This window comes from Calonectris borealis, chromosome 11, assembly GCF_964195595.1.
Source record: "Calonectris borealis chromosome 11, bCalBor7.hap1.2, whole genome shotgun sequence".
Classification (NCBI taxonomy): domain Eukaryota; kingdom Metazoa; phylum Chordata; class Aves; order Procellariiformes; family Procellariidae; genus Calonectris; species Calonectris borealis.
Genome location: NC_134322.1, coordinates 9,711,379 through 9,722,958, shown reverse-complemented (window position 1 = coordinate 9,722,958; position 11,580 = coordinate 9,711,379).

Sequence of the window (11,580 nt, the reverse complement as noted above, 5' to 3'; positions counted from 1 at the left end):
TCAGTCAGGGTTGTGATCCTAGAGGCAGAGAAGCCCTGGGAACCTCTCAAAGGGCTTTGCCATCTCTGTTTCTCTGGGCAAAGATCATGAACAATAACCAATACAATTAGTACGGCATTTCAAATCTGTTTTCTGCAAGAACCTGACTTTGCCTCTAAACAGATAATCTTGGGGGGGGGGGGGGGGAGTCTATGTTTTTCAAAAAAGGTTAAAAACATTTAGTATTTTGCCTTTTTCTGTGAACCAAACAATCTTTTTTTAGTAGATGCCAATCACTAGAGGTTTCTTTGTTTAAGTCTGTCTTTCTGTGTAGGGCTTGTGTAAACTGAAAAATGAGCAATTTAAATTGAAAGTTTCAACACAGTTAAAAAGTTTTTGTTCCATCAATACCGTGAGTCTCATTCTAGCAGAGCAAAACCAGGATTGCCTCACCCTGGAGCTAGAGCAGGACCACGAGGTGCCCTGTTCTTCAGGGAGGAAGGGGCTGTGTTGGACGGAATTCTTCTAAAGCACCAAACTAGAGCTGCAGCTCCTCTGCTATTGCATTTTCCTTGCTATCTTTTTCCCGTCTTGATCATAGGATCTAACAAAGTGTCTCACTCATTGAATGGCTGGAAAATTTAATAAGTTTGATCAGGAAAAGAAAAGTTTCTCCACCAGCTCTATTAAATTCACTGGGTTTCCTGAGAGAAGAGGATCTTTGAACAGCAGACGGGTATACGATTGCAAGCAGACATTAATTTTATTACGCAACTGTCCAATAGCACTTTTCTGAAATATCTGGAAATTCTAGTGCACGGAGAAAGTCAGCATTTTTTTAAACAGTTTAAGCCATAAAACAGAGTAGTAACCATCAGGGGAAAATAAGAAGAGCTGTTTCTTCAAAATTTTTTGAGTGATTAGACTAATTTTCAACCTTTCGTGTACATGATCTATTATTTAATGTCCCACCTCACTTCATATCAGCAAACAACATCTTTCTATTCTAAACTTTTGTTTTTCCTCTGTTATTGATGCATTTCTCTCTAAAATAATGGATTTTTGCAAAATGCTTCTATAAGAGAGATCAGAAAGCAGAAGCAGCTGCAAACAAGGCTTCAGATGGCTATGCCAGTTCTCCCGAGTGCAGTGCCGTGTCACTGCTGCTATTAAGCATATTCCTCACCTTGAAAGCCAAATCAAAGAGAATTTTAAAACAAGGAATAAAATTAGATGACCCAGCATGTAGGGGTGAGGAAAGCCAGATCTGATCCAGTACCTACTAGGATAAGTGAAATCAGAATTAGGCTCTCTTAATCATGATCTCGATGTTCTTTCCCATATTTGTGTTATCATGAAATGAAAATCAGTAAATGCTCTAACTACAACCTTATGTCAGAGGAAAAAGGAGGGGGACAGTCAAGTTTCTACAGTTTTTTGGCTTTTCTCATATGACATATGGGCCAACTATTGCTTCTTTTTTCCACTTGATCTCATTGTAAGATTATCTTAATGAGTTTTCCCACCATGATTTGAAGAACTGAATACAAAGAACAAATTCTATTTCTAAACAGGTTTTCTGGGTAAAATTTTCTGATTTCTATTCTTATAGTTCTTCTGTTTCTTTTTTTCCGCAGAGCTCTGGCTAATATAAACTTGTATTTGATTAACATGTCATTCAATGAGCCCATAAACAAATTGGCATACAGGTTATTAAATAACTAGTAAAGTTCTTGTAAAAACAAATCTAGCAAGTGAGATGTGTTTGAATGAATAATAGCCACGTCTTCAAAATACCAAATATAATTCTACAAATCTTTTTTAGATGTTTAGATCTCAGTAACTTTCCAAGAAGCTACTGTTTAAAAACATGACACTAGCATGAGTGCAGAACATAAAATCTGGGGTCATTTACCTGCAATCCTTCTCAAATATGCGGCATTTCTTGTACAGCAAAACAACTACAGGGACTCTGAAAGGGTACTGGAAAATTACTGCTCCATAAAGTCCTTGCTGGTTGCTGTTTAGAAAAGGAATTTGTGAAGGAATAAAAGCACTTTTTTGCCAGATTACAAAAAAGGAGGTTGAAGAAATAGTTTCCAGTTGCTGGAACTAAAAAGGGCAAGGAAGTGCAAGTGCATGCAGAGGGGAAAAACACAGTTCTCCTTTGCAAAGAGGAAGGAATGATGAGCAGAAGGCGCTCAAGAAAATATTTCTACGTGAGGAGAGATTTGTATATAATCAACTTCTGTTTGCCGAATAGCGGTTGCCGACATAGTTCCATGCAAACCAATGTTGTTTTCCCTGCTTGAGTGGCATAGCAATAATAAATACATTTATTATTCATTAAATGACATCAAAGTACTTTAATATGCTTCAGCATTTCCGAACAGCATTCAAATCGCAGCAATACAACACCCTTCTCACCTGATTTGCCGTATTAACAGCCAAATATTATAGTTTGCAGTTTAAACTTTCTGAGTGCTGGAAGGGGGAGGGTAATTTTCTTCACCGTGTGTTGTAGATAAGGCACGACAGGAGAGCTGGCGTTGGTAGAAGAGCATAGGACCAAACATTTCTATTCCGAATGGAGAATCACTTAGGTACCCGGAGTCAAACCCTTAAAAAGAAGCTTTTCAAAAAAAAAAAAAAAAGAAAGAAAGAAAGAAAGAGGGTGTTTTCTCCCATATTTTAAAATGGGACTAGCAAAATTCACCAAGTTCAGAGGGTGTGAAATGAGGAAAAGGACATTTCTAAAGTAAAGGGAGATCCATAGGTAGATGAGATAGATGCTTTAGTATGTGCGTGCATTGTTTTGTGTGAGGGGTTGTGTGGTGGTTTTCTTTACATACACACAGAAACAATAAGAAAGGAAGGAGGAATCAAGAAGATTTACTCTTGTGGTTTTCTCTGCCTGCTGTTTGGAAGCAAGTCTTCACATTGCTGTCTTGACTGGCCACAGGGTCCCAGCCGACATTTGCATGAAGGAGAGCTCTGCACAGCATTTTCCTGCGTGCCACTGCATGCCAAAGTAGATGGAAGATGATTTATGGCCTTAGTTGTTTATGGGGATAAATGAGGACAGAATTATGCCTGGTTCACCGTGTCCCAAATAATTCCTTGAGGTTATAAAGTTTGCACAGCACTGTCTTACCATAGGTTTATGCCAGCATAAAATCAAAATAACGGGAAGTGAACTACTGCAGTGGAATGCACAGAGAATCTACCAAAGCACATAGTGCTACGGGAGATGAATTTATCTCCAGCTGAACCATATCAGCCATGGAGAAGAACCAAGTTTTATTCCCAGTTAATGCTCAGTGCTTCCAGTTAAACACTCCCAGATTGTATTATTGTCACCAAGTGCAGCTTTTGGCAAACTATGTCCCCAAATAGAGTCCTGCAAAGTTTGGGGCATAAGCAAATGAATCTGAAAGCTAAATAGTTCTTCTTTTTATAAGATTAGCACTTGAAACCTCTAACAGCAGTTACCAATATTGTGTCCTGTTAAATACAAAGAGAGAAATCATTCATTGATCTAAAAGCAGGCTGCAATACAATGAACAGTAGAAGTGGGATACTCTGCTCTTTAAGCAGAGTGGAGATGACCATTCTTGAAAAGAGTTCAGAGGCACTATAGACATGCTCCTACGTGATTGAAGCTGGCAGTAACATCTCACCGAGATGCAAAATAAGTCTGAAAATGAATATGCAAGTCCACTGGAATTGATGTTATTTATTGCATGTCTCCCAAATAAGAATATGGAACTCCATGTTTTTAAAGGATGATTCCCAGCCTGTGCTGTCTTCTGAGTCCTGACAGTGACAGAACCGCCATTCATGAATTTCAGCACATCATAGGAGCTAAGGCTGGTTTTATAATTTATTAACATTACTGCAGTTTGAAACTGAAAAGGGAACACTAATCTACTTGTTTTAACTCTGGCCAAAGGCTTGTTGCAAGGAGTTCTCCTTTTGGTACATTAACTCTTGCTTTCATAGTTGTGTAATAAGATCAGGCATTGAAAAACTAGCTCTTGTTTGGGGCAAATTTTACTGAAGTGGTTATATGAGGCTGTGGTCTCAGTAAGTGTGGGATAAGATTTACTATTCAGTTACAAAATAAAAAAGTCCAACATGTGTAAATAAAATGCTCTGAAAAGGTTCTGTGCTAGGAAGAAAAGCCTTCCAAAATAAATTTCTATCTATTTGGTCCAAGTCCACACTAATGTTTCTGTAAGCAGTAATGTTTTTGTCCTGCAAGACAAATACCCATTGATTTGAGTGTCTAATGACTGCTAGGTCAGGCTTTCTATACATTTGCTTAATTAATTTCTCTGACCTTCCTTCCATTTAATATTCAGGATGACAAACTTCCATTTTACCGGCTGTGTGGATGTTAGCCTGAAGCACTTATGATGTCAAAGGCTTAGTATTAATTTACTAAGCAAGTTATTTCTAGCCTTTTTTTTTTTTTTTGCAAATATGCCTGGTCAGCATAGATTTATGATTTGTTTTTTCAGCTCAATCCGATATCATTTGTTACATGGATTTAAATTATGCATACACATTGACCTATAGGAAGGAGATGGCTACTGTTTCTTGAGATATAAGGAAATAATCTGAATTCCAGGGAGGAATTCAGATAAATACATTAATTTTTAAAGTTGGAAGGTTCCTTCCTACTTATAATTAGCAATGCTTCAGTTTTCTGCCTTAACATTCAGTAGCAGAGACGGAGATTGGAAAGAGAAGTACCACATCCAGTACAAAGACTGCAATGTACAGGGTATTCTAGGTGCCATCCAGCAGAACACGCAAATAGTTAGAGCATGCATTTATGTCTGACAGTATTAGTTGAACTTCGGTTAAAAGTCAAAGACATAGAAATAGATTGGCTCCTAAATCCTGCCTAGGAACGCCAGTTCTCATTAAAGTCTATGAGAATTTAGGAACCTAAATGCAATTAGGTATCTTGGCCTTACTGCTTTACTTCTCAGAGCTGCCCTAAGTACATATTTAAAGTTAGGCACATGCTTAAACCCTTATGTGAAAATTGCATTCAGAGAAGTGACCTAAAATTAATATATCAGCCTGACTCTTGTACACTTGCAAATCAAATTTATTTTGACAACAGGTTAACATAAGGCACGGCTGAGGCAAAGAGCCTAGAGCTAGACAGATCGTATGATTTAAGGCTCTGCAATTAAAAGACAAAGCCCAGAGATGCTGCCTTTCAAATGTGTGTGTTAAAGTTCTGCCAGGATTCTGTTGTCTGCCTGCATGCCAGTAAACTGGAGCAGTTGCCGTGCTACTTCATGGAAAAATATTTATTAAGTCAATGATTTACTTAGTCTGTTTAAAGGAGGTGGGATAAAACACTGGGCTGGTATTGCCATGATAATTATGCTATTATTTTTTTTAATTAATATCGAGAAACCTGTACTGCAGCCAGCTTCAAGACACTTCAGAAGTGCACTTTTCTCCCTGGCTGGAGAATAAAAGCCTTCATTCTAGACAAGGGTAGGATAAATAATAGTTCCATTCTAGGACCCTAGAGAAAACTACTTTTCTAGAATCTTCCAAGCACAGGCAGAGAAAACAGAGTCTTGATTTTACTGTCTCATCTTACAGGGGAGATATTAACTTCTTTATTTTTCCCATCTCTCAGAAATGAAATATAAGCCGACCTTGCATCAGAACAGATGGAGTCCCAGGTCTGAAGATCCCCCAGAGGAGAAACAATTCCTATCTCCATGCATAACTCAATGCACTATTTACTGGGGTAGAGCTGGACATGGCCTCACCCTGCTGACCTGGGATAAACGATTATTTCCACATGTCCATCCAAACCTATCCATCACTCTCCCCTTCCTGCTAGACCCCCGCCGTGTGCCAGCCTGTCTGCCCTTGTGGTCACTCCAGACCTGCTCGGGGTTACTAAGGGGGAAGTTTTTTAACACTTTTGGCAGAGGTGAAACAGCACAGATTTTTATACCACACTATGTTGTGTTAAATCCTTAATAGAAACAGTCTTCAGAAGCTATTTTAATCAATTAAGAACAGTTGGACCCGTTAGCACGTGGTTACCATCATCTACTTATTATGTACTTAAAATGCAATTATGGACAGGAAAAAAATGTTCATTTTCTATTGACCTCTCTTTACTCAAGTGAATTAAGTCTACTTCTCATCTGCATTCAAAGTCCCAGCTGCTTCCTGGCTGAAACAGATTCTGTAGGCTTTTTATATCCAGTAGCAATGCAGCAATGCCATATGTAAGGCCAGGGTGTGTGGGGGAGCTAGGATGTCTCCTGGCTCCCGAATTATCAGCCTGTTCCAAGTTCCAGTGCAGAATCATTCCCAGGATGGTGATTCATGAGGTAGCAAAGAATCTAGATCCAGTTCCCAGGCAAAGTTTTCAGGGTTAGAAAAGGAATCTTGCTTCTCAAGCTTAAAAAAAAAAAAGGGGGGGGGGAAAGGAAGATGGTTTTTAGAGTCACTTTCTATAACAGAGCAGATCTCTGAGACTACTAGTTATCCAACGGACTGGGGGGAGAGTAAAAAGGGTGAATGTATAGTGAAGGAATTTTCCTAAACATATATAAATAGCAAATCATTACACTTTCACTGAAGAAGCAAAATCTGCAGGAGGAACAAGTTACTACACTTTGAAATGCATCTGACTTCAGTGACTGAAATGTCTTATACATAGTTTCAACAACTGACAAACCACATCTGAAATTCAGGGCAATGCACGAGAACTCCTGAAAACACAAATGCTCTATTCCCTAAATGACATTGATGCAAGTTGCTTGCTACCATAATTAGCTTTGTCAGAAGACCTTAAATAAGAAGGAATGGAGGGGAGTCCTTGCCGCATAAACCAGCGGATACATGTACCAGAGTGGTGTGTCGTAAGGATATCCCCAATTTCTTAAAAGTGCATTCGTTCCTATCCACTGCACTTACATTGCCATTTGATGGACATATATGCATAGACTAGCTACATTTCACCGTTAGATTGCTAATACAGTTTCAAGGTTATATTTATAAGAAACCTGGCAAATGCTGTAATTGGTATCCACTGCAGTAGGTCACCAAGAATAAAACCAAACCCCAGTGTAGCATTCAGGAAACTACTTCATAAGCTTAGAGACGTTTTAAGTTGGGACAAACGAGCCTATCAGGACTTAAGACTTCAGTGAAAACTTGTTACTTTGGCATTTACTTCAGTAGATGCCAAAGGAATAATTTGAACACCATTCTTTGTGGTCAGGCTTAGGTTTTTAAGCTGCTACTATAATATGTAAACGCTTCCTACTAAAAATTGCATATCAATAGAACTGGCCATATCGAATATCAGATAATTGTTGGCACTTATTTTTCAGAGTCAAAACTCTGCTTGGACTTCGCTTTGAGAAAATGAGGGGTTTATTAGTTGGCACGGAAGGGGAGGTGATATCAAGGGGAATTTGGCTTGGGAATGTAGTGTTCCAGTTAGAGCATCCCTTCTGGTAGTAAGGCTCTCCTCACGGAGAAAGTTCAACAGGATTTCCTGAGACTGCTTAGCTCTCAGACCTGGCTTTATGGAGGCTTCAGGAGATGTCGAGATGGTGCCTTCAGACATACAGACCCACTCAGCAGTGCACAAAACCCACTACCTTTCCCACTGCATAGTCAGTATGAGTCAGTGGATGGAGCTTGCAAAAAAAAAAGCTGAGGGGGAGAAGGGCTAAAGTTTGTGCTCGTCATATTGCTGCATAATATGGGAAATGCCAAGTGTAGGCTGACAGCCTATATGGCCCACTGATTTCATATAGGTGTCTCAGAAGCACAAACCTTACTCAGTCTGAATATCGCATTGGGTCTTCCTTTCCTCAGACCGGACCAACCAGATGTCCGTGTGAATAATATTGCCCTTTATTTTCCTGCTCATGGGGGACATTTGCCAGAAAGATGACAACATTTATCAGGCGTCTGTATTGTGGTTAGCCCAAAAATACTGGGTTAAAGTGAAGCAGTCAGAAGTTTCTAGCTGCCTGCAGTCTGCCTGGTTGAATTCAATGCAGTTTTTATGAGGCATTTTATTATTAAAAGAATTTCTCTAGAAATCAACCCGCCCACTGCCAGCCCAACATTTACAAAACTAATTTAGTTCCAGAGTGCTTGCAGTCAAGTAAATGCAAGCCAAACATTATTCTCTGTTAGGAAAAAGTCATTCAAAGAAAGGTACCTAAGCAATATGCAGATCATATGTTAACATGCCCATACAGTGCTATTTCCTAGCTTAGCGCTGTATATCTCCCTGCTTTTGAATGGTTTGCAATCGCAATGTTCATTCAACCCGGGAAAGATGCCCTAGGCAGCTCTACCATATGAGCCCCATTATTTACTCAGGATATCACTCCAGGCTTGCTGCCCTTGCTAACATTACATGCATCAGGCTGTTTGTGAGCAGCCTCTCCAACCTCCTTCCCGCACTCTGTCTTCTTTAGCAACCAGCTAATACATGTCTTTCCTACTTTGAGGCTTGGTGTATTATAAGAACTAAATTTTACGGCAGTCTCGGGCTGCTTTCCACTGCTGCCCCCTCAAAGCTGCGGGTGCAGTTTGGTAGTCATGCTGCCCAAAGGTAGAGATGCTTGAGTAAATCTCAATTTGCAAAGTTCGATTTGCAGAGCAGGCTTAAATAGAAAGCCCAGCACTGTCAGGCACTGATCTGACTTACAGACTGTGGGGCAGCATTGGAGGTTGCTGTTATGAGAGGAGCTTCCTTGTATCTTTGCTTAATGTATTACTCAGTTAATAATGACTTGCAACTTATTCAGCAAAATACAAGGGGTCATATGATTTTATTTGCCTTCCTTTAGAAGTGTTAACTCAAACCCTGCTAAAATTGAGACCTCTGCATCCCCGTTCCAGGTGACTCCAACAATCCTGCTCTAAATAGCCAGCTTGAAGCAAAACAAGGCTCCTTGCCTCGTCCTGCCATAGAGAATCCCTGTGGCCTGCGTTAGCTCCCGCTGCACAAAACCTGAGCATCTCACAGACCTTTGCATCCCAGGCTGTACACAGGCAGAGGTCTCATTTTTGTGTCAATATGGAACAAAAAAACCCAAAAGAAAATGTTAGTTTTTAGTAAAGAGGAAACCATTTTCCCTCAGGCACTGCAACCAGATAATTCTTTGTGTTAATCTGCAATGACAGGGGAGAAGATCACAGGCTTTGTTATTTCTGTGAATCAGCTAATGTCAGAAACACCGCAAAACCGATGAAAACCAGTTGCCCTTGTTCACCTCCTAAGAGGAGACCTATGCTGAACCACGATGGAGTTATAAAGGTTCTTTCTGCTGCTTCGCTCTCCCCCTCCTCAATCAAACCCCTGTTTTAAGAAACCTGACTGTTGCTGGCCCAAGGGCAGGAGTAGCTTCTGAACCCAGCTCTGATGGGATAGCAGCAGCAGAACTGCAGCTGAGCAACAGAAAGGCAAGCGCTGTTTCGGAGCTGAATGTCCTGTCCCTCCAGACGCTCCCGGACTCGCCTGTGGCCCATTGAACCTGTGGGAGATCTGGAGTCATTCCTTACCAAAACACGCAGCACTGGGACCGTCTAGAAGAGCTTGCAGGGAAAACAATCCAAGGGGAAGGAAAGAACACTTAGTCGGAAAAAAAACCAGTTTCAGATCTGCATTTGCGCATATATAAAGATTTGCCTTAGAAAAGGCTGGTTCTGTAATGAGGTATGACTGCAGTCCAGTTAGTTCCTATCCTAACATAAATCTTAACAGAATTACACCAAACAAGGCAGGAAAATTTAGTTAATCCTAATGGTATCATCATATCTTACCCCCTACAGAGTTTTAAAGATCATTGGCCGGATGCTCTGTACTGAGTTATGTGTCTGGAGAGACGGCGTTCGAAGGTAATTCCATCTTTTTCAGGACACACGGATTTGGGGATGTGATTTCTGTCTGTTAGATGTGTACTTGTTTCTCATCCAAAGTGTTCTGCAAGACAAGTGGCCTCCATTGCCTGCATTTGCAATTAACTCAACCTCCAAGAGCACAGACGTAAAAATGAGCCTGTGACAATAAATAAACAAATACTGGTCAGAGGGCAGGCAGAGACCCACTGGGACACATCTCACCTCATTATTCATAGGACTGGGCTGTTTGAGCTTAGTTTCCTTTCATGCATGAAAAGCTTTTGAGGAATCTCATTGCTGTACTGAATATGCAAATGTAAAGAGACAGAGTTAAACTAGAAGCAAAGATCAGTGCCTGTTTTAAAAGTATTAGAGCTATATTACTTAAAGATATAAACAGAGATTGAAGCTGAAATTGGATCAGATCTTTCATATTTTCTCTTTTTTAATGGGGAGTTTCCAGGAGTCAGCCTGAAAGCATCAGCAATCAAAGAAATAAGAACAGGAGAAACCTGTTGCTGGGCCAGAGCAGTGGTCCATCCAGCCCAGCTCTCTGTCTCTGGCAGGGTCAAGGGGAGATGCTCGTTAGGGATATCATGCAGGCCTGGCCACATTTGGCATCCATCCTCCAGCATCCACAACTGTTGTGTTAGGGAAGTTATAGGGAAGACCTCTGCTTAGTGCTTTCAGTGTCTATTTATGGACCTGTTGTCCATAACTCATCCCACCCCTTTTGAGCCTGCTGGTACTGTCTCCAGTCTCCTGTGGCAGCCTGCTGAATAAAGAAGTACTTTTTTCTGTTTCAAGCTGATTTCCTACTAGTTCTATTGAATGCCCCCAAGTTTCCCTATTTTGGAAACTGGTGACTTTTTTTTTTAATTAGGAGGAAACCAGTTTCCCACCCACCTGATCTGTGATTTTGTATAGCTCAAATATTTTATTCCTCAGCCACCTTTTTCCCAAACTGAAGAGTCCCATCTTCTTCAGGCACTTGTAAAGCAACTAATCATCCCTTTGACCATTTTAGTTGTTCTAAAGAGAACTCCCTAATAGAAGGTATCTATTCCTCAAGCACGCTGACCTGCTTTCAAATGACAGTGATCCTAGTCCCCCAGAAACCAAAATAAGAAAGGCGGCTAGAAGGGGAAAACCAGCCTTTAGGCTTGGGACATTCGAGCACATTCAGAAGTTAATGTGATCCCTGCAAGGGAGAAAAGACCTTCCAAACTGCTGAGTCAGTTCAGGCAAGCTCCCTGGACATTAGGTTCACTTAAAAGTGTTCCTTGTGGCTAATGGCGCATTAATAAGGATTTGGCTCTATAGGACTGTCAGGTGCTGTGCCAGAAACACAGCCTTTTATAAATTGAACATGTACAAAGGTTCTGGCAGTCTGATTCCCAGTGACCCACTGACAAGCTACTGATCTAGCTGAAGATGTGGAGATGGAAGGTAATTGCACACAGTCTTTTTAATCAAGGACTACACTTCCAATAATCTGCTGCAGCGACAAAGAAAACAACATCAGGCTGTAATACATGGCTGGAATCAAAGCTCCTTTCAGTACAGTCTTAATTAAGAGTGGCTCTGACTACAAGTTTTATAGAATAGTCAATGAGCTTCCAGCTGAGGAAAGGACCTTTCTTGATGTGATGAAATGGCTGCAGTGTACTTAGA